The sequence below is a fragment of the Chlorocebus sabaeus genome, chromosome 13 (assembly GCF_047675955.1).
Source record: "Chlorocebus sabaeus isolate Y175 chromosome 13, mChlSab1.0.hap1, whole genome shotgun sequence".
NCBI lineage: Eukaryota > Metazoa > Chordata > Mammalia > Primates > Cercopithecidae > Chlorocebus > Chlorocebus sabaeus.
Genome location: NC_132916.1, coordinates 40,337,825 through 40,360,209, shown reverse-complemented (window position 1 = coordinate 40,360,209; position 22,385 = coordinate 40,337,825). Strand labels below are relative to the sequence as shown.

Sequence of the window (22,385 nt, the reverse complement as noted above, 5' to 3'; positions counted from 1 at the left end):
CTCCTATGGCATAAAGACAGAGTTGAAAACTATAAATAATAAATTCAGGAAGTTATAAGATAAAATCAAGATTTTGTCAGAGAACTGAAAAATAGAACAAGAACTAAATGGAATTCTAGAACAGAAAAATACAGTAACCAAAATTAAAAGCTCAATGGATAGGTTTATAAGCAGATTAGACACAGTTGAAGAGAGAATTAGAAAAATGGTTAGAAATGAGATTAAAAGAAAAGAGGTCAAAAGGCAGACAAGAAAAGAGAATAGAGTAGGTGAAAGATCGTAAATGATCAGTAAAAATATCTTCTAAAATATGAATAACTGAAATCCCAGAGGGAAAAGAGAAAAGGAGCAGAACAATATTTTCAGAGATAATGGCTCAGAATTTTCCAAAACAAACCAATGGTGTTAAGTGAACATCTGAGAAGCCCTCCAAGGAGAATTTAAAAAAAAAAAAAAAAAAAAAGACACCAAGGTACATCATAAATCAAAGATGAAAAACCAAAGACGAAGAGAAACTAGTAATTAGTAATTAGTAATCTCAGCAAAACAGATTTTCCTTTAAAGAACAATTATACTGATAACTGAATTTTCAAAATAAACAATAGAAACTATAGTGCAGAAGATAACCATTAACCTAGACCTCCATTAAAAACATTCTTTAAGAATGAAGATGAAATAAAAAAATTTTCAGAAAATAAACATCCAAATGTTACACTTCATTTGAACTAAACAATTATATGTATTCATAACAACTTGAGGGTTATGCAAGGTAGTTACCCAACAATGGCCATGGGTATTGACTTTTCCAGGAAAGCTCTATTTCCCAAGTCACTGAGCCGAAACATTGCCTATAAACAATTCAAATAAATTAAAAACTAATGGAGGGTAGAAGGGTAAGAAAAGAAGGAAGTAAAGAATACCTGCCAATTTATAAAATATTGGAATTTTATCAAATGAAATCAGTACAAATAATTGATGTCAAATGACGTATATTTTTGCCTTAGAAAGTTCTATTTGGGCTGGGCACGGTGGCTCACACTTGTAATCCCAGCTCTTTGGGAGGCCGTGGCAGGTGGATCACGAGGTCAGGAGATTGAGACCATCCTGGCTAACGGGGTGAAACCCCGTCTCTACTAAAAATACAAAAAATTAGCCAGGCATGGTGGCACGTGCCTGTAGTCCCAATTACTCAGGAGGCTGAGGCAGGAGAATTGCTGGAACCTGGGAGATCGTGCCACTGCACTCCAGCCTGGTGACAGAACAAGACTCCATCTCAAAAAAAAAAAAGAAAAAAAAAAAAAAAAAGTTATTCTATTTGAACTAATTTTACAAACACCTTTTAAGTACAAAGTACGTCACTTTTATATCTGATGCATTTGGTTGCACATATACAAATCATCAGTGATAAAAGACATTTCTAAGGATGTCACAAGCTCTGAATAGTCTTAAGTGTGATTTAATTTTCTTGGGGGCAAAAATTCATCAACCATCTTTATAAGTGCTATAATAGGCCTAATATACAACTCCGTACAGAGTAGTCTCCCCAAAACAATTAACTTAATAAAGACAAGAAAGGCGAGATACTTCCTTGGCTCAATTCTGAATAATGAAAAATTATTCTCATTTCAAGGTCAGATTCCAGACATTTCAGAATTTCAGTTCTTTCGTCTTTAAATAGAAACCACTGTGATGAAGTTTACATCAGGGAACCACTTTTATCTTTTACATAATTTAAGTAACTACTAGATATAAGATGAAAGGTCTCTGAAGCTTTAGTAGAAATTTCTCATGGATTTAGATAATAACTGAATTAACTTTTGAAACGTATTATTGACTTGGTTTTAAGAGTGTTTTATATCAGCATGTAGAAAAGGATGTCAGCAGTGAAAACCTCAAGGGCATATCTGGGAAACTGAGTAAACAGAGATTGATCCCAGGAGTTTCTCACTCTTTGATGGTCCAACACTCAGTCTCTAGCAATTCATCACAATTACTAGTCAAATATCCACTATTCCCAATACCATTTACAGAAGATAAAATCCTTCTTCCATTGTGATTTCTTAGCACCTTTGTTGAAGATCAGTTGATCCATTCCTTTATGTTTTTAATTAAAACTGAATATCCAACAGCCATGTATCAAAATTGTTGATTAGGAGGAATCTGGATGGCTGACTAGGGATTTTGGATGTCAGTTATCCTCAGAGAGAAGACCAAAGACAGGTGAATGGTCATGATCTGAATGGAAAGCTTACAGAAGACAGCCAGGATCTGTTGGAGACCCCACTGGTTGATGTGGGGTTGCAGAAAAGGAAAGCAGCAAGAGTCTGGCAGAGATTGACTCCCGAGAACCTCTGAATCCTGCATAAAGGGTAGGCTGGAGCGCTTCTCTTCTCTCTTCATCCCTGCGATAAGCTGTTGACTGCCAAATTGTCAGGGAGCCTTTCACCCCTCATGTACTCAGGCAATGCTGTCAATGGGGATTGAGGATCTTCCTGGAGACAGAGCACACAGTGGCTAGCTTGTGCAGGTATGCCCTCACTCCACTACTACTGTTGTGGATGTAGGAGAGGCATTTTTCTAATTAACCCAGTCAGGCAAAAATAGAAAAGAGAATTTTAACAAACGAACAAATTCTTTGTAAAATACAGGACTATGTAAAGTCACCAAATCTATAATTTATAGGTATTCCTGAGAAAGAAGAAGAAAAAGTAAGCAATTTGGAAAACATATTGGTGGAAAGAATTCAGGAAAATTTCCCTGATCTTGTTAGAGACATAGAAATCCATATATAAGAAATCCAGAACACCTGTGAGATATGATATAAGGTGAACATCACCAAGGCATATAGTATCAGACTATCCAAGGTCAATGCTAAAGAAAAAATTTTAAAGGCGGTTAGAAAAAGGAATCAAATCACCTATGAAGGAAATCCTATCAGACTAACAGCAGATTTCTTAGCAGAAACAGATAAGCCAGAAGAGACAGGGAACTAGTTTTAGATTTCTTAAAGAAAAATAATGCCAGCCAAGATTTTTTTTTTCTTTTTTTTGAGGCAGAGTCTTGCTCTGTCACCCAGGCTGGAGTGCAGTGGTGAGATCTCGGCTCACTGCAAGCTCTGCCTCCCGGGTTCATGCCATTCTCCTGCCTCAGCCTCCCAAGTAGCTGCGACCACAGGCACCCACCACCATGCCCGGCTAGTTTTTTTTTTTTTTTTTTTTTTAAGTACAGACAGGGTTTCACTGTGTTAGCCAGGATGGTCTTGATCCCCTGACCTCGTGATCTCGTGATCTGCCTGCCTCGGCCTCCCAAAATGTGTATCTTTTTAAACTAAGCTTCATAAATGAAGCAGAAATAAAGTATTTCCCAAACAAATGCAAAGAAAATTTGTCACCACTAGACCAGTACACCAAAAATGCTAAAAGGAAACAAAAGGGTGATACTTGCCACAACAAAAGCACACATATGTACAAAGTTCACACATCCTATAAAATAATTACATAATTGAGGCTACAAGCAACTAGCTAACAATACTAGGACAGGAACAAAACCTCACATATGCATGTTAACCTTGAAAATAAATACTTAAAACATATAGATTAGCAAATTGGGTAAGAAAAACAAGATTCAACCATCTTCTGCCTAAAAGAGACCCACATAATGTATAAAGACACACACAGACTTAAAGTAAAGGGGAGGAGAAAGATATATCATGCAAATGAGAAACAAAAAAGACCAGGGGTTGCTATTCTTATGTCAGATAAAATAGACTTTAAACCAACAAAAGTAAAAAAAGACAAAGAAGGGTATTATATATGATAAACACTTCAACTCAGCAAGAAGATTTAACTATCCTAAACATATACATAACTAACACCAGAGCACCCAGATTTATAAAAGAAGTACTACTACCCCTAAGAAAATAAAATAAAAAGCCATACAGTAATAGTGGGAAACGTCAACATCCTAAAGAAAACACCAAACAGATCACTGAGGGAGAAAACTAACAAAGAAACTTGACTTAAAATGGGCTCTGCCAAATGGATAGACATCTAAAGAACATTCCACCCAACAACCAAAGAATATACATTTTTTCTCATCTGTGCATGGAACTTTCTTAGAAATTGACAGTATGCTTGGCCACAAACCACATTTCAATAGATTTTTAAAAATCAAAATCATATCAGGTATCTTCTCAGAATACAGCAGAATAAAATTAGAAATGAATGCCAAAAGGAACTCTCAAAATCAGCACTTTGGGAGGCCGAGACGGGCGGATCATGAGGTCAGGAGATCGAGACCATCCTGGCTAACACGGTGAAACCCTGTCTCTACTAAAAAAAAACCAAACAAAACACATAGGTCCATAGAAACCAAACAACTTGCTCTTGAATGACTTTAACAAAATTGAGGTAGAAATAAAAAAAATTGGAAACAAATGAATATGGACATGTAACATATCAAAACTTCTAGGATACAGCAAAAGCAGTGTTAAGAGGAAAGTTCATAGCACTAAATTCATAAATCAAAAAGACAGAAAGATCTCAAATTCACAACCTAATGATATACTTAACAAACTAGAAAAACAAGAACCAACCAAACCCAAAGCCAGCAGAAGAAAAGAAATAAAGATCAGAGCAGAATTAAATGCAATTGAGACTAAAATATCATACAAGGGACCAACAAAGCAAAAAGTTGGTTCTTTAAGAAGATAAACAAAATAGATAGACTACTAACTTGATTAAACAAGAAAAAAGGAGGATTCAAATAAGCACAATCAGAAATGATAAAGGTAGCATTAAAATTGATACCACAGAAATACAAAAGATCATCAGAAACTACTATGAACATCTCTATGCACACAAACTAGAAAACTTAGAGGAAACAAATAAATTTCCAGAAACATATAACCTCCCAGATTGAACCAGGAGGAAATTAAAATCCTAAACAGATCAATAACAAATTATAAAACCGAATCAGTAATAAAAGATCTACCAACCAAAGCAAACAAACAACAACAAAAAACCCAGGACCAGAGGAATTCACAGCCAAATTCTACCAAATTTGGTATCAATATTACTAAAAATGTATTTTTTTTTAACTGAGGAGGAGGAATTCCTCCTAAACACATTCTATGAAATTAGTATACTGAAAACAAGATCTGAGACGGATAACACACAAAAAAGAAAACTATGGACCAATATCCACAATGAACGTAGATGCAAAAATCCTCAACAAAATACTAACAAACTGAACCCAAGAGCACATCGAAAAGATAATTAATCATGATCAAGTGGGTTTTATTCTGGGAACACAAGGATGGTTCAAAATATGCAAATTAATAAATGTGATTCACCACATAAACAGAATTAAAAACAAAAATCACATGATCATCCCAATATGCAGAAAAAACATGCAATAAAATCCAACATCTCTTCATGATAAAAATTCTAAATAAACTAGACATTAAAAGAACACAAATGAAAATACTAAGAACCGCATTTGACAAACCCACAGCCAACATCATACTTACAGGGAAGAATTGAAAGCATTTCCTTTGAGAACTGGACCAAGACAAGGATGCCCCACTTTCACCACTCCTATTCAACACAGTAATGGAAGTTCTAGCCAGAGCAATCAGGCAGCAGGAAAAAATTAAAGGCATCCAAATCTGAAAAGTGGAAGTCAAATTATCTCTGTTCACTGAGGACATAATCTTATACTTAGAAAACTTGAAAGATTCCTCTGAAAGACTCCTGGACCTAATCAATAACTTTGCTAAAGTTTCAGGACACAAAATTAACACACCATAATTGGCTGCATTTCTATATACCAACAATGGTCAAGCAGAAAACAAAATAAAAAACTCAATCCCATTTACAATAGCCATACAAAAACATAAACTAACTATCTAGGAATACATTTAAGAAAGTGAAAGAGCTCTACAAAGGAGAATTACAAAACACTGAAACTGTAGATGACATAAACAAACGGAAAAACATCGCATGCTCATGGACAGGAGAATCAATGTCATTAAAATGACTATACTGCCCAAAGCAATCTAGAAAGTCAATGCAATTTCCTGTTAAATTACCAGTGTTATATTTCACAGAATTAGAAAGAACAATTATAAAATTCATATGGAACCAAAAAAAGCCTAAATAGCCAAAGCAATCCTAAGCAAAAAGAACAAAGCTGCAAGCATTACATAACCTGACTTCAAACTACACTACAAGTCGAATGTAACCAAAACAGCATGGTACTGGTACAAAAATGGACACATAGTTCAATGGAGCAGAACAGAGAACCCAGAAACAAAGCCATACACCTGATCTTCAACAAAGTCAACAAAAATAAACAATGGGGAAAGGATACCCTACTCAATAAACAGTGCTGAGAAAGCTGGCTATCCGTATACAGAAGAACAAAACTGGACCCCTGTTTCTTACCATATATAAAAATTAACTGAAGATAGATTAAAGTCTTAAATGTAAGACTTCAAACTATAAATATTATACTAGAAGAAAATCTAGGGGAAACTCTTCCGGACATTGTCCTAGGCAAAGAATTTATGACTAAGACTTCAACAACAAATGCAACAAAACCAGAAGTAGACAAATGGGACTTAATTAAACTAAACAGTTTCTGCACAGGAAAAGGAATAATCAACAGAGCAAACAGACAATCTACAGAATGGGAGAAAATATTTGCAAACTATGCATCTGACAAAGGACTAATATCCAGAATCTATAAATAAGTTAAACAAACCATAAAGGAAAAAAACCAAAAATCCCATTAAAAAGTAGACAAAGGGATATGAATAGACACTTCTCAAAATAAGACATACAAGTGACCAACAAACATATGGAAAATGCTCAACATCACTAATCATCAGAGAAATGCAAATTAAAACCACAGCGAGATGCCATACCAGCCAGAATAGATGCTATGAAAAAGCCAATAGATAACAGATGTTGGAGAGGATGTGGAGAAAAGGAAATGCATATACACCATTGGTGGAAATGTAAATTAGTTCAACACCTTTGGAAAACAGTATGGGCATTTCTCAAGTAACTAAAAGTAGAACTACCCTTTGATCCAGCAACTCCACCACTATGTATATACATAAAGGAAAATAAATCATTTTATCAAAAATATATCTGTACTTATCTGTTTACTGAGCACTATTCACAACAGTAAAGACATGGAATTGACCTAAGTGTCCATCAAAAGTTGATGGAATAAAAAAAATGTGGTATATATACACTGTGGAATACTACACGGCCATAAAAAGTAATGCAATTGGGTCCTTTGCAACAACATGGATAGAGCTGGAGGCCATGATCTTAAGTGAAATAACTCAGAAACAAAAAATCAAATATTGCATGTTCTCACATATAAGTGAAGTACACATGGACACAAAGATGGAAATAATAGATACGGGGGACTCCAAAAGGTGGGGGCTGGGGGAAAGCACATGTTGAAAAGTTACCTATTTGATACAGTGTTAACTATTTTGGTAAGGGGTTCACTAGAAACCCAAACCTTACAATTATGCAACATGTCCACATTAACAAACCTGTGCATATACTCTTTGAATCTAACAGAAAAGGGGAAAAAGATGACAGCAATGCTGTGTGTGCTGCAGGGAGCATAAAGAAAATTATAGGCTATAGCTACATCATACAGATTCAGCAAGTTGGCAAATTATTCACATGACATCCAGAATACCTGACAGACAGTTATAATGGTGAAAAAAGTCTGCAACATTTAAGACATTCTACAATGCATGGTACATTTTAACTCGGAGGCAATAAAGAATAAAGGAATAGGTAGAAAATGAATAATCATACATGTGTAAATTGTCAATTATGATAAAGCATATGAATTAAAAAATTGAATTAATGATTTGAAAGTGTTTTTTTTCTCTTTATGGAAAAAGAAAGTTATGCTTCTCTGGTTTTTGATAAGAATAAACATACAGTGAAGTCGATTTTTAAAAGGAGTATTGCAGAATAAAAATTGACTGGAATAAAAACTGTGGTATATATACACTGTGGAATACTACACGGCCATAAATGGTAGTGAAATTGTGTCTTTTGCAACAACATGGATAGAGCTGGAGGCCATGATCTTAAGTGAAATAACTCAGAAACAAAAAACCAAATATTGCATGTTCTCACATATAAGTGAAGTACACATGGACATAAAGATGGAAACTACCAAAAAGGCACATAATTGTATACTTAAAAAATAAAATAAAATAAAAACACTGATCCCAGAGCAACGGCATAAGAAGGCATCCTTCTGTGGCATTCCATAACATTGCTAGTTAGTAGGTAGGTAGGAAGTAATTTTCCCTTAAAAATGTACATATCATTTAGATTTATTAATTAAAACTACTGAAGAACTTGTATTTGATCTATTCTAATGCAAGCATTCATGCCAAGGTGTCATTCCATTCTTGCATTTACACATGGGATCAAATAAACGAAATTCCCCAATCCCCATCTGCGTCTCAAAAAAGTCACTGACTGCTGGAAAACAACAGATATTCTCTCCTGGAAATGAATCAGAAGGCAGACCATCATTCGGTAGCCAGCATATGATTCAGCAGAGCTTTGTATAAAAGTATAAAGTTCAAAAACAACCCCAAAAAAGCTCGAGAAGTAGTGGACTGTTTTTACCCCTCCTGGAATCACCACTGACAGCATCCATGAAGTTCTGACAGAAGAACACACGAGGATGACAAAGTAGTGACTTTTAAAGAGCAGCCAACAACAAGCATATAAGGAATCTTTCAGCAAATACAGGTAGGAGAAATTCAAATGTGTGACAATAGGTTTATGTAACCAATAATATTATGAGATGAAAAACAGGGCATAAATACTGGCTGTGACTATTTAAATAATTTCTCTGAAGAGATAAAATATATTTATAGAAAATGATACTTTGTTCTGTGTCTCAGAAGATTGCTATGTTTTTATCTTCTTGTCTTCACTAAGCAAAGGTTAAACAAAAAGCAAATTATTTATAAACTCAATCCTTTTTTTTTCTGGATTTGAAGAGAAGCTTGAGTAGGCGATTTAAAAAGGAGGAGGAAGGCATCCATGTAGATGTACAGGACTAACAAGAAAGTTATTGTTTGAAATGCCATGTATCTTCACTGAGGTAGCACACTAAACCACTCCCAAATCTGCACTCACTTGTAATACTAAACATCTCCCAACAATGACAGATAACCAGTATTGTCAATTGCAGATTTACTTGTAATAAAAACTGTAGTAATTTGAACTCATTATATTAATAGCTATTGAAACTAGAAAGTTCTTGCAGTTCAGAGAAATTGACTTTTTGAGACCTCAAGCTGTCAATGTGTGATGCTTTTTCTTTTTAAAAAGAGGAAATGTCAAATGATGAAAGGAAAAAAACTGCAAAGAGAAGTACTAAAAGACATAACTGGAAAATATGCTGTTCATTTTTCTGGATGTTACTGTAACACGTGTGAGACATTTTGTTTCTGTACTTTAATGATATTATTACTAGCCTAAAAGACGTACAATACAAGGGATGAGAGGCTTTCAGAAGGATCCTGAATAGGTGAGTCAGGTCATCTGGGTGGTCTTATTATATCAGTTTTTGATTTCCCCATTAGCGTCTGTTTGAAGTGAAGTGCCTTTCATCTTTCCACCCACTCTCACCATTTCAACATTCTAATTTAGTTCAACTCTTTTTATTCTGTTTTGTTAAAAAACGAGCCCAAATTCAGGGAAGGCAGGGAGACACCCTCTCTTGTGGTTTCATGTAATTTTTTGTTATGATCTACCGGAAAAGAATAACTTTAAAAAATGCAATTTCACATACACTTGATCCCCATTGGACTCAAATCTCTTCAACAATTCATGCTAATATTTTTTGAAATTAAAAAACTATTTAGTTTTAAGACTTCACTGATTTTTGGCAGGCAGTGTTTTCAACATAGTTTCAACTCTTTGAACCTGTCCCCATAGCTCTTTTCCCACTGCCTGAGCTTCCAAGACAGCAGTGGCCAAAGGACTGTAATAAGGTGGACGTCCATACAGTTACTTGTCTAGGGTTCCACTAACCAAGTTACGCTAACAACTGACTGGTGCCACACAATCTGACATTTTTTACAGAAACTCAGAGCACTCTAGTTAACTCAAGAGATATGGGGGGAATCCTCATTTTTAAACCAAATAAATAATGAAAACACGAGGTAGAGGGAAAAGGAGCAAATATCTGGGATACACATATTCCCAAAGGTTAGTTTTGCTTTGTTTTCCATATTCTTATACCGAAATAATCCATGTAGCTGCAGCCCAAGACCTGGTCTCCTCCGCTCCATGTCTATTTGGTGGAAGGGAGGCAGTGCTATGAAGTGAACATGCTTAGGCAAAGAGAAAAAAAAGCAAACATCCAAATAAACAAGCTATGATGAGGAAAATGCATCTGGCCTTCTTGCCAGGGAGTTAGTGGCTGGTCAATGCACCAGGAGCTACTTACACATGCTGGGCTCCTAAGGAGAACAAAAGAGGTTGTGGCAAGAGTTGTGATGTAATGTGGTCGTGGGGTGGCCTGGGGAGAGGACATGAAGCACAAAGTTATTGCTATCTGATCTCTACTTTCTTCATATCCATGGATATCTTGGATATTACTCTTAAGTATACTTCTTATTCAAGATATGCTGAAATTTAAAAGCAAATATTATGAAAGTACAATAAGAATATCTGCAGTGTCATTCCATCTGACTTCTCTCCCCTATCTCTACATGACCAAAGTCATCTTTCAAGGCAACTCTAAATTACCATTGCCTCCACGAAGACTCCCTTTTGCCCTCTTTCATATATCTGCAAATAGCACATGTAATCAGCCTCCTTTTCCCTCACTTTGCCCATGTCTTCTTTAAGACACATTCCTTTTTACTTTGCACTAACACAGCATGGTAATCCCTTATGAGGCAGACTACAATAAGCTAAGTGAAAGAAAAGATAATGGAACACATTTTTTTTTCAACCCCAAAGTGCCTACATAGTATTAAACCAACAAACTAACTAATGAAACACAATTAATTGAATGAGATCTACAACCTAAAAAAATTTTTTTAAACTCTAAAAACAAAGCTCATTAGTTTTGCCAGAAAATCAGAGAAATGGGTGCAGAGGAGAAAAAAACTACAGAAAGTGAAGAACAAACACGAGAAAACAGGGGACAAATGGCAAATATTTTACATATTCCTCCCCAAAATAAAAGATGATGGAGAACAGAAGACTGAGGATATGCTTTCAAAGAAAATACACATTATTGACCTTATATAACTTCAAAATTTTTAAGTGATGGCATGATTAGGAAAGTATATTTGTCACTATCATATTTTATTACAGGAGATAAAAGCGACTCTTGAACTTGATTCAAGTCAATATAATTTTTTTCTAGCCCATTCCCAACCCTAAATGCCTTTAGGCAAGTGTATACACTTGTCTCTTGTATATTCTCCCATTGTTTCTTTGTATAAACACTTACCTATCCCCCTCCACTTTCATTTATATAAAAGATAGCATAAAATGTATAAGCTCTGTATCTCTTCTTTAAAAAACATACACCTGGCCGGGCGCGGTGGCCCAAGCCTGTAATCCCAGCACTTTGGGAGGCCGAGACGGGCAGATCACGAGGTCAGGAGATCGAGACCATCCTGGCTAACACGGTGAAACCCCGTCTCTACTAAAAAATACAAAAAATTAGCCGGGCACGGTGGTGGATGCCTGTAGTCCCAGCTACTCGGGAGGCTGAGGCAGGAGAATGGCGTGAACCCGGGAGGCGGAGCTTGCAGTGAGCTGAGATTTGGCGACTGCACTCCAGCCTGGGCGACAGAGCAAGACTCCGTCTCAAAAAAAAAATAAAAAAATAAAAATAAAAAACATACACCCTGGGAATGTTTCCATTTCAGTATACACAGAACTTCTTCCCTCTTTTTTTTTTTTTTTTTTAAAGAAAAGTACATTATTTCTTTGTGTAGATGCAGTGTTGTTTATTCACCCAGTGCCCTTTATATGGATACCAGCCTTGGTTCTAATCTTTTGCTTTTACACCTTATGTTGTAATGGAGTAACCTCATTCATATGTCATTTCATTGATGTGCAGAATACTGATAGGCAAATACACATGTGATTTTGGATCGATTCAAAGTCATTTTAAATTGTTTAGATTGTTTGCTTTAGTCAAACTTCTTAAACTGGATTCAGTACGTATTACACGATATTCTTAAAATATGATTTTAGGCCATGTTAATTCGCAATGGTCCTCTAAGGCACCCAGAAAGTGACCACTGAATTCCAAATGAGATGTTTGTGTTGGTGAGTGACAAAAACCAAAAAATAAAAACCACTACTATAAAGTGCTAAATGAATTGGTCATTAATAAGAAAGATTATTATTTTTCTCAGATTATCCCAGACATCTGGAGCAGTTTGGAGACATTAGGAAACTATATAACATGTAACCATCACGACAGTTGTCTAACAATGCTTATAAGCACTAAACCCATGCAAACTATTTGTAACCTTAACTAATCCGAATGTAGAAATATTTCAAAGCCACATCATACTCAGCCACATATCTTGCCATTGAGAGTAATGGCAAAAACCACAATTACTTTTGCACCAGCCTAATATAAAATCTGTATACTCCCTGTCAAACTAAAGTTCTATTCTGTTATAACAGCCTCACTTCAAATCAGCAAAGGGACTACAAGTAAAACAGAAAGAACAATGTGGTTGTATATGGTTATTTATGGCTTTTTTTTTAAAATCCTAAATGATTTTTAAATTTTTATCTTATGAAGAAAAATGATATTAAAACAATTCATTTTTTTTACTCACCTACAAGGCAACATAGGCAAGTCAAAGAATGTAACAAGATGCCTCTGCTAAGAGTTATTAATCCTGAGGCATAAACAAATCAAACGGTGCTTTGTTTTTAGTTTGATGAGTGAAATAAAATAGAATGAATGAGAAACTATTTAATTCCATCATCAAAACCATCCCAATATTTCTCAGGAAGAACCTCTCCCTTTCATAATTAAATTAAGCTGTAAAAGTTCACCAAATAAACACCATTAACAGTGTACTTTCAAACTGTTTTAAACACCACCTCACTGTTCTAGCATTTTTTAAAAAAGCAAATACAAAGTTTTGTGTATTTTTTTTTCATCAGCATTTGTTGGAAGACTTAAAATAAGGTCAACACAAAAATTCCAGAGCAGGAACATTATCACCTGTAGCAAGGAGTATAATGTGTTTGGGTGAATCTGTTGTCAGAGGCCAGGTGAGAAACAAGTCATAACCATGTCTCCTCCTGAGGGGAAACTGGGTGACCATGGACAGTGTTAGGATATAGGAACAGAAAGAAATCCAGGCCTCAGTGACAGCATCTTTTAATCTAGACAATACATTACTACAGACATGTTGCTGTTTTGTTAAAATATTGAACATATTTACCAACTATTTTTAAATCTCACACATTTTAATTAAGTGTTAACACTACAACTAAATAGCCAAAAGTAAAATCAATAGACTCTTACTATTCTGAGGGGGAAAAAGTACACCGCAAATCAATGCTGATTTGAGAGCCATGTTTTAACATCTCTTTGGTCAATCACTGCACTTAGCCCATCATCAGACTCCATTTCATTAAAAAAAATAAAAATTCCCTTTAGGCATGTATTGTACATTCTATTTTCAAAGATGAACCATGCATTTTCCAAATGCAATACATACAGCTTTATACTGCAATGGTACTTGAAAAAATCTTTCGGCATGTAGTAAGACTTACTTTTCCTTTTGATGCTTATTTTGCCAAATTGCATTTCTGCACATATATCTTCAATAAAATCCACAGAGAAGGTGAGGAAACAATACTTCAAGGTCAAAACTTTAGTTTACCAAAACTTAGTCCCACAGGACTATTCATATCATTGCATAAAACATAAAAATGAATATGACTAAACTAGTGAGAAAGTTATTACACTGAATCATATGAAACTGCCAATATTTGACTGTTTCTGACAACAATGGCAATTTCATATGTAACTTTTATATTTCCGAAGCCTAACTAGGTACCTAATAGAGGTAACTATATTCCTGAAACCTAACTAAATACCTAATAGAGGTACTTATGACCAATCCTTGACTCATGGAGACTTAAAAATTAGAATAAAATGTTTACAACTAAAAATTTAAATGAATAAATGGCATATTATCTTCTATTATTTTGAACTCTAGTGGAATAGGGACTCTATAAAACACTATGCTTAAAGATAACTGAATGTATCATCTGACAACAGATATTACATCTAAAATAGAGCTAAATTCGCCCTCAAGATGTTTGTGAAACTTTTAGAGCTGATGTTTATGGATAGTCTGTGTAAGAATATGATGTGAAAATACTGTGATCTTTTATGTGTCTTATACAACATATTTTATAAATAAAGCTAAAATCAGACAAGGTTATATGTTTTACGATTTTAAAAAATTCTTAATTCTAATTAACCCTACTCAAAAATTATGTTGTATATTTGTAGTATGTGTGAATATGTATGTATATTTTTGTGTATATATTTTTATACTAACATATCAGGGATTTTATTAAATGTTATACATTAGCCTACCTCAAGTGATTAAGATTTTACTTCTTTTCCAAAAACAATGTAGTTCAGCCATCTAGTGGTAAAGTATAAAGCAATCTTTCCTCTGTATTTTATTATACTGTAAAAATAAGACAGGTAGTATGGAGAAGGATTATAGATTATTTAAATTTACTTTTCCTCTTCTCTGGTGACATCATAGAGCACAATCAAGAACTCAGAGGCAATACGACTACAGAAAATACATCACTGAATTTAGCAATTTGGAGTTTCTGGTTGACCTTAGCAAGAACAATGAATGGTGCCAAGAACCGTATTAGAGTTGTAAAAGGAAACAGAAAAGTATGGAACATTCTAACCAAGAAGTATGGCTGTAAAAAGATGGAGGAAAAGAGGAGAAGAGAAGAAACAGTAGGGCTGAAGAAGGGTTCTCTTTTTGTTTTATAGCATTCAAAGTCTTCATTATGTTAAGGGGTTAAATAAAGACCTGGTAAAGAAAGGACAGAGGATAAAAGTCCCATGTGAGATAGAGAGGAATAAATCATTGCACAGGAGTCAGACTGCCTTGGAGAGAGCATGGTACCTCATTCTCTGGCATGGTGGGGGAGATAATCACCATAATAGATGAGTTTAAAGCTACAGGACACAGGAGTTCAAAAGTTGCTTTCTAATTTTATTTTTTTTTCTTATTTTTGAAACAAGAGGCAAGGAAATCTACCTCATGGTGAAAAGCAGAGGCCAGGAAGAAAGGAATGGGAGTTAAATGGTACGATAAATTGAAGAATCAACTGTTGTGTGCACCTTTAAGGTGTTAAAACTTTAATCACTATTAAATGAAAAAAATTAAATAGATAGCTCCTGTATTTTCCAATCATATATTCTCATTTAAATTTCAAATCTTCAAACTAGTTTAAGAAGTCAACTACACTGAAAGTATAATGAAAATGAAGGCACTACATTCTGTTAAAATAGATTGTGACATACAAACCTCACTCCACCTCCTCCAAAATTTCCATTTCACCTTATCCTTTGTAAGGAAGAGTGTAGCAGAATCAACCAGGTTACTACAATCCTGCATCTTAGTCAACAGATGGCTAAGTAAAATAAGTGTTTTCAATAAAGTTGGCATCAATACTCCCCAAAAAACATGTTCTTATAAAACTTCAGAGGCCAAAATAAATGCATCAGTGTTCCAGAACAAAAGAATATTTGATGAGACAAAACTATCATTTAATATTTCAATAAACTAAGAAAAGAGTATAGTGAAGTATTTTGTTGTTGCTGCTTTTTTAAAAAAAGTTTATTTGTTGTGGTAGACTAAGCTGGTATTTATTATAGAAAGGCTAAAATGAACATATTTAATTCCCATTATAAGTGGGAAAGAGAAATATAAAATAATGGTTTCTAACATATTATCTATAAATGCAACCCTAAATCCAGTATCACATTTGTCATTATTTGCATGTACTACATTATCTAGATAACACTGTGAATTTTAAAAGTATACCAATAGACCACATATATACATTACTTAATAGTCTTATATTAACACATTTAAACAAGGAGCAGCATGTAAGTGCTCAATGTATTTCCAGTAAATAAATAAATGGATAGATAAGATTTTACTCTATAAATGCCTTTTAACTATACAATCACTTAGAGGGTAGAAACCAAAAACAATATGAGTTGAAAACATAAAAAATCTTTCTTCCTGTGCAATTTTGAGAAAAAAATTAGTCAAGAAAAATATGTATAGTAAAAATGCACTTGCATGTATGAATGTTATCAAAGATGGCTGATATTCTCATCACAGGCCCACATATTCTGATCTCAGTGTCCTTAAAATGCGGGGATTTGGAAGATGGGATTTTATAAGCAATGGTGGAGGCACTGAAGTTGGCAGGAATATGGGCTGGATAGCAGCCCAGAAGCAAAAAGAGGGCTAAGCAGGTGATACAAATTGCAACTAGGAGCTGCAAATTCTAATCCCTGAGCAAATTCACAAAAATATAAAAATTCAGAGATGTCAAGATTTCTATTGATGACATAACATTTATTGTAAATGCCACAAAGAGTTGTTAATGTCATCTTATTCACTCATCTATCAAAAAATCATAAATTATACAATCTGCCATCCTTTACTTATAAAATTTAAATGTCAATCATAGTACCTAAAATCAACCTATGTAATGGTTAAATATGAACACCATATCTATTACACAAAATTTGATGACATTCTCAAATCCACATTTGATATTCACTAGATATATAAGACTCCAAGGTTCTCCAGCTTCCTTACCTTCAGATATTTTATTAGATTACAACCTTATATGACAGACAGCAATAATAGCAAACAACATCAAATAAAAACTAGCTTACAAAAATACTGCTAGACTAATGCTCCAATCTCTAAAAGTTAGGTAACGTACCTAAAACTCACTCTTGCCCAGGGACTTCTATTTCCACTGCCCCATTCTAATCTAAAATACCATTTTCAAGGCCAGGTGCAGTGGCTCACGCCTGTAATCCCAGCACTTTGGGAGGCCGAGGTAGGTGGATCACTTGAGGTCACACGTTCGAGACCAGCCTGCCCAACATGGTGAAACCCCATCTCTATTAAAATAGAAAAATTAGTTGGGCATGGTGGTGGGCACCTGTAGTCCCAGCTACTTGGGAGATTGAGGCAGGAGAACTGCTGGAACCCACGAGGTGGAGGCTGCAGTGAGCCAAGATAGTGTCACTGCATTCCTTCCTGGGTGACAGAGTGAGACTTCGTCTCAAAAAATAATAATAAAAAATTAAAAATTAAAAAAAAATTTTCTTAACTGATCTCTCAGTGGCCATGGGCTCCCTCAGTATGCGCTCCATATTAGAGCCATAGTAAAAACACACATCTAATTAGGTCATTTGTAAAAATCCTTCTAGACTTGGCCTCTCATTGCCCTTGTCAAGGACTTGACGTTTTATCCGGGCCTACAAAACAACATGATCTAGCTCCTATTCTCTAAGCTTCAATACTTACGGCCCACAAGCCTTCTCTCAGCTTCTCAACAGTACTTTGCGGGGCAGATGTCAAAGGGAAACATCATAGGCAATAAAGGTACACGAATGTAGCAACACTTTCAACCTTACCTACCTGTGAGTGGGGGAACACTACGCTTTAGATAAAAAGCCATAAGTCCTAATGCTGGTTCTTTGTGCAAATCAAATTCCTTATCTCAATGTCTTCACCTTTAAAGAAAGGAGACTCACTAAAAAGATTCCTATTTGAATCTTCAAGCTGTCTGATTTCATAACTCTTTCACCACTTATTTTACATGGAGATTCCAGATTCAAAAGTTCTACCCTAATCTCTAAACTGACTTGGTGCAACACCACTAACTTCAAATATTGCCTTTTTAATTCAGGGTCTCCACCAGGCATTTGGGCTCTTTTGGAAAAACAGTTCCTCCAATAAAGTCTAGATACCCTTTCGACAGTCATCCTTTGGTTCACCTTTGTTAAAAGCGTTATATACTTCACTATTCAAATACCATTCTGTTTTGAAAGCTCTGTCTCAGACTCAAGTTATTTATCCTACTAAAGTAGGCTTTGAATAGGTTAGTGTTCTCTTAGTACTGGCAGGGAAATAATTTAGAAGATCATAATCCTAAAAATGCAGAGTCAGTCTGGTAAAGACACACTGTCTATTTGATTTCCTGTCATATGTACTGGAAGAATAAGTTAGTATATACAAATGGCTTATAATATTCTGAAATTTTGCAGTGATGAAAACATATACTTAAGCTATTATTTAAAAAATTCCTGATTTAAAATTTTAGAAGTCACCAAATAACTTAAATTGTGTCAAACAGCTAATAATATCACCCACACTTTCAAATTCTGAACCAAATGTATAATTACTCCAAAATGCCCTGCCAGGCAAAATATATTTTGAGAACTTTGTTGACTTACTGTCCACTTGAATTTATCCATGGATTATGCACCTGTCTTATAGTAAAGAAAGAAAATGTAAAAAACACATGGAATGGGCTAAGAATCCAAACATCTAGGAAAGTCTAAAAAGAATGGTCAATTCTCATCACTTAAATGTTTAGTATATTTCTAGAGATTAAAAACACAAGACTGACTTTTTAGAATAAGCTGTAACTTATAAATTGATATCACATAATATATATATTTTAAAAACACTTCTTTGGCTAGATCCTTATTTTCCCTGTTACGCTTTACTTTTGACTTATAGAAATGACTACCTGTAACCCACTCAAAATATGGGTTTAAAAAGTCAGTACATTCACATATTATCTGAATAACAAACAGTATTTTGTTTGATTACTTATCTCCTATAGAGAAAAACAAAAATTTTCTCAAAAAACCATTTTAGTTATTAATGACTTTGTTATACAAAGCATCCAACTTTTAGTCATTTCTTAACCAAAAAAAAAAAACTGATGTTCTAAAAAAATAAACTATTATCATAGTAATACCTCTATTAATTAACACATCCACACGAATACAATGAAAATCAATATTCACAATGATGATCCTAATGCACTGCAAGACTGAGTGGTACCAGCAAGGGAATATAAATTAACTATAATTTTAGGATCACAGTTGTCTATCACTGTATTCAAATGCTCCAAAAAGTAGACAATCTATGGATGGCATGTATGGCAAACTGCAATGAAAACAAATGCTACAATATTTTCTATTTTGCTTTTTATCTTTTTGTAAGGATTTTTAAAAAATATGATATGTTTTGGAATAGATTATGCTTGGTGCAACATTCAAAATGTAAAGGCTGGCATACAATGAAAACTAAGTCTCCCTCCCACTCCTGTCCCCAACTTACTCAATTTGCCTCTCAAGATGCAAGCACTCTTACTAGTTTGTCTATCCTTATACAAGGAATATGAGATATTCTGTGCTACACATGTATTAATTATGTATTTTACATAAATGCTGTATACCATCTACTCTATTCTATATACTTTTTTTTTCCTACTAAATATATTCTGGATGTCTTTCATAGTCCATAACAAGGTGCCTACACCTTTTTTTTTTTTTTTGAGATGGAGTCTTGCTCTGTCGCCAGGCTGGAGTGCAGCGGCACGATCTCGGCTCCCTACAACCTCCACCTCCCGGGTTCAAGTGATTTCCCTGCCTGCCTCCACCTTTTTAATGACTGCTAATGTAACTAGTTCTTATGAATGAATATTTGAGCAGTTCCTTCTTCTGCTGTTACCAATAATGGTATAATCAATAACCCTGTATATACATCATTTGCACATATGCAACTGTATCTGTAATATAAATTCTTAGAGATATAATTCTTGGGTGACTGTGCATTTAACATTTTTAAAGTTTATATTAAAGTATTGTAACAGTTTCTATTTGCAATCTGTCATTACAAATAAAGCTACATCTTTGCACAGGTTTAAGGTCATTTATAATTCTTTATCCATTATTCAACTGGGTTGTTTTGCTTTAAATACTTTTTAAAACAAACTTTTTATAACTTTTTATATATTAAGACTATTAGCTTCATTACATGAGCTGGAAATATTTCTCCCAGTTTGTCATTTATCTTTTTTTTTTTTTTTTTTCTTTTTTGAGATGGAGTCTCGCTCTGTTGCCCAGGCTGGAGTGCAGTGGCAGGATCTCAGTTCATTGCAACCTCTGCCTCCCGGATTCAAGCAATTTCCCTGCCTCAGACTCCCAAGTAGCTGGGATTACAGGCACATGCCACCACACCCAGTTAATTTTTGTATTTTTAGTAGAGTTTGGATTTTACCATGTTGGCCAGGCTGATCTCAAACTCCTGACCTCAAGGTGATCTGCCCACCATGGCCTCCCAAAGTGCTAGGATTACAGGTGTGAGCCACCATGTCTGGTCCCAGTTTGTCATTTATCTTTAACTTTACTTGTATTTTTCTTTATATGTAGATTTTTTTTTTTTTTAATGTTGTCAGACTCATACATCTTTGCTTTTATAGTTCTGGGTTTGAGGTCATACTTCAAAGGCTTTCTGACTACATGATTAAAAAAAAATATATAAAAAATATCCCCCTACATTTTCTACTAGTAGTTTTATAATTTATTTTTTAATCCATAGACCTTTGATCTCTGTGGAATTTATTTAGGTATTAGGTGTGAGGTAAGGCATCACTGTATTTTTTTAGATGGCTATTCATAGGCCAAACACTACTTATTGAATAATCTGTCTTCCATTGATCTGAAATGTTATCTTTTTCATACATTAAATTTCCCAGTCTATTCAGTTTGAATACCATGAACTTAAACAATGTAGATCAAAAAGATTTATAGCATACTTAAGTTTAAGAAACATAAGTTATATCATAACTATAGGAAACTATAAGATACAGATAAAGTATTTCTTCTAGATTTATTCCTATTTAATTCATTTAACAATAATTTATTTAACCTTCTCTTCCCCTGGCACATACTTTCTTTTTTTAAGGAGAAAGTTTCAAGTAGCCAGCTAAGAATTTCTCTGGCTTTAATCCAAAGGGATTTCTTTCACCCATTTTGAGTAAAGCGACTCCAGTTATTTACTTATTGTCATGGAGCTTCTGAGAAATTCGTTCTTACCCTTTTTATCTGAAGTTGGGAGGTCAAAGTATGATAAAATCTATTTAGCAAGCTGTCTAAAAATCACAGGTTGACGCCACCTACTCAAAAAGGACATAGCCACCATTGTTCTGCAGCCTAGATAACTTTTTATTTGCTTGATTCCCTTTTAACCACATACTGGACTTAAATCTCAGGTTATCTATATTACTTTATCATATCCCCAGGGACTCTCCCTGCCTTAAACTCTCCACCACACTCAGCACACAAAGCATGAAAGTCTTTTTTTCATCAGTATTAATTGTAACCATAATCAACAAGTCAGGCTGTGGGACATATGGCTGGTAACTGTGTACATGCTAACTGTGATAAGAAAATGAGGAGGACATCCTTTTACTTCTGCGGTGCTCTTCAGAAGTAAGTAAGGGAAGATTTCCGCCTGGCACAGTGCTCTGTACAAACATTAGACTGCATACCAAATTGAAATAGTTACCAACGACAAAACGAGTGTTTGCTGCTCTCAAATACCATCACATGAATGTTAAAAGAAGTTCAGAAAGTATCAAAATTTGGTTTCATTAGTTTATAATTTTGAGCTAAATTACTGTTAAAAATAAAATGGTCAGTAAAAACTAAAAAAAAAAAAAAAATGAATTGGTAAGTATCTGGAAATGAACAATAAATTCAAAAAATGAAACAAACTATTTTTTACTTTATAGGACAGAAGATACAAATTTGATTTTCAGATCACTGGGGATACTTTAAAGAAAACTCTAAAATGTTAAGAGGAGATTATGTAACTTTGGTAAATAAACAAATATTAGGTAAGAGATGAAAAGAAAACAATCTCAAGAATAATCAATAAGATGACAATAGCAGGACAGGACTTCTAATGAAATAATACAGGACCCATTTTAACCTCTTATATAAGTATGAAACTTGTAGAAGTACCCTGAAGTAAGGATGTGGCCAATCTTCTTAATAAGAGATAATAAAGAACAGAAAAATTTTGCATTTTGAAAATCAGCATTTCTTCTTACCATCAATTTAATGTTGATTTTTTTCAGCATTTCATAGTGTAGAGTTACTGAACTCAGATCTTATGACCTGACAAAATTTATGATAAGGGAAACACTTTG

General features: G+C 34.4%; 2 protein-coding genes across 3 annotated transcripts in view; one reads left to right on the top strand and one right to left on the bottom strand.

Annotated features, from left to right (window-relative positions):
- NT5DC1 (5'-nucleotidase domain containing 1) overlaps window positions 1–22,385 on the bottom strand; it is a 148,694-nt gene that overhangs the window by 83,215 nt on the left and 43,094 nt on the right. The gene's annotated exons all lie outside the window — the stretch shown is intronic.
- Window positions 1,336–22,385, top strand: part of COL10A1 (collagen type X alpha 1 chain) — a 48,438-nt gene continuing 27,388 nt past the window's right edge. The window contains exon 1 of the mRNA XM_008007274.3: window positions 1,336–8,810. The gene's annotated coding sequence lies outside the window, so the exon portion shown is untranslated. The remainder of the gene's footprint in view (window positions 8,811–22,385) is intronic.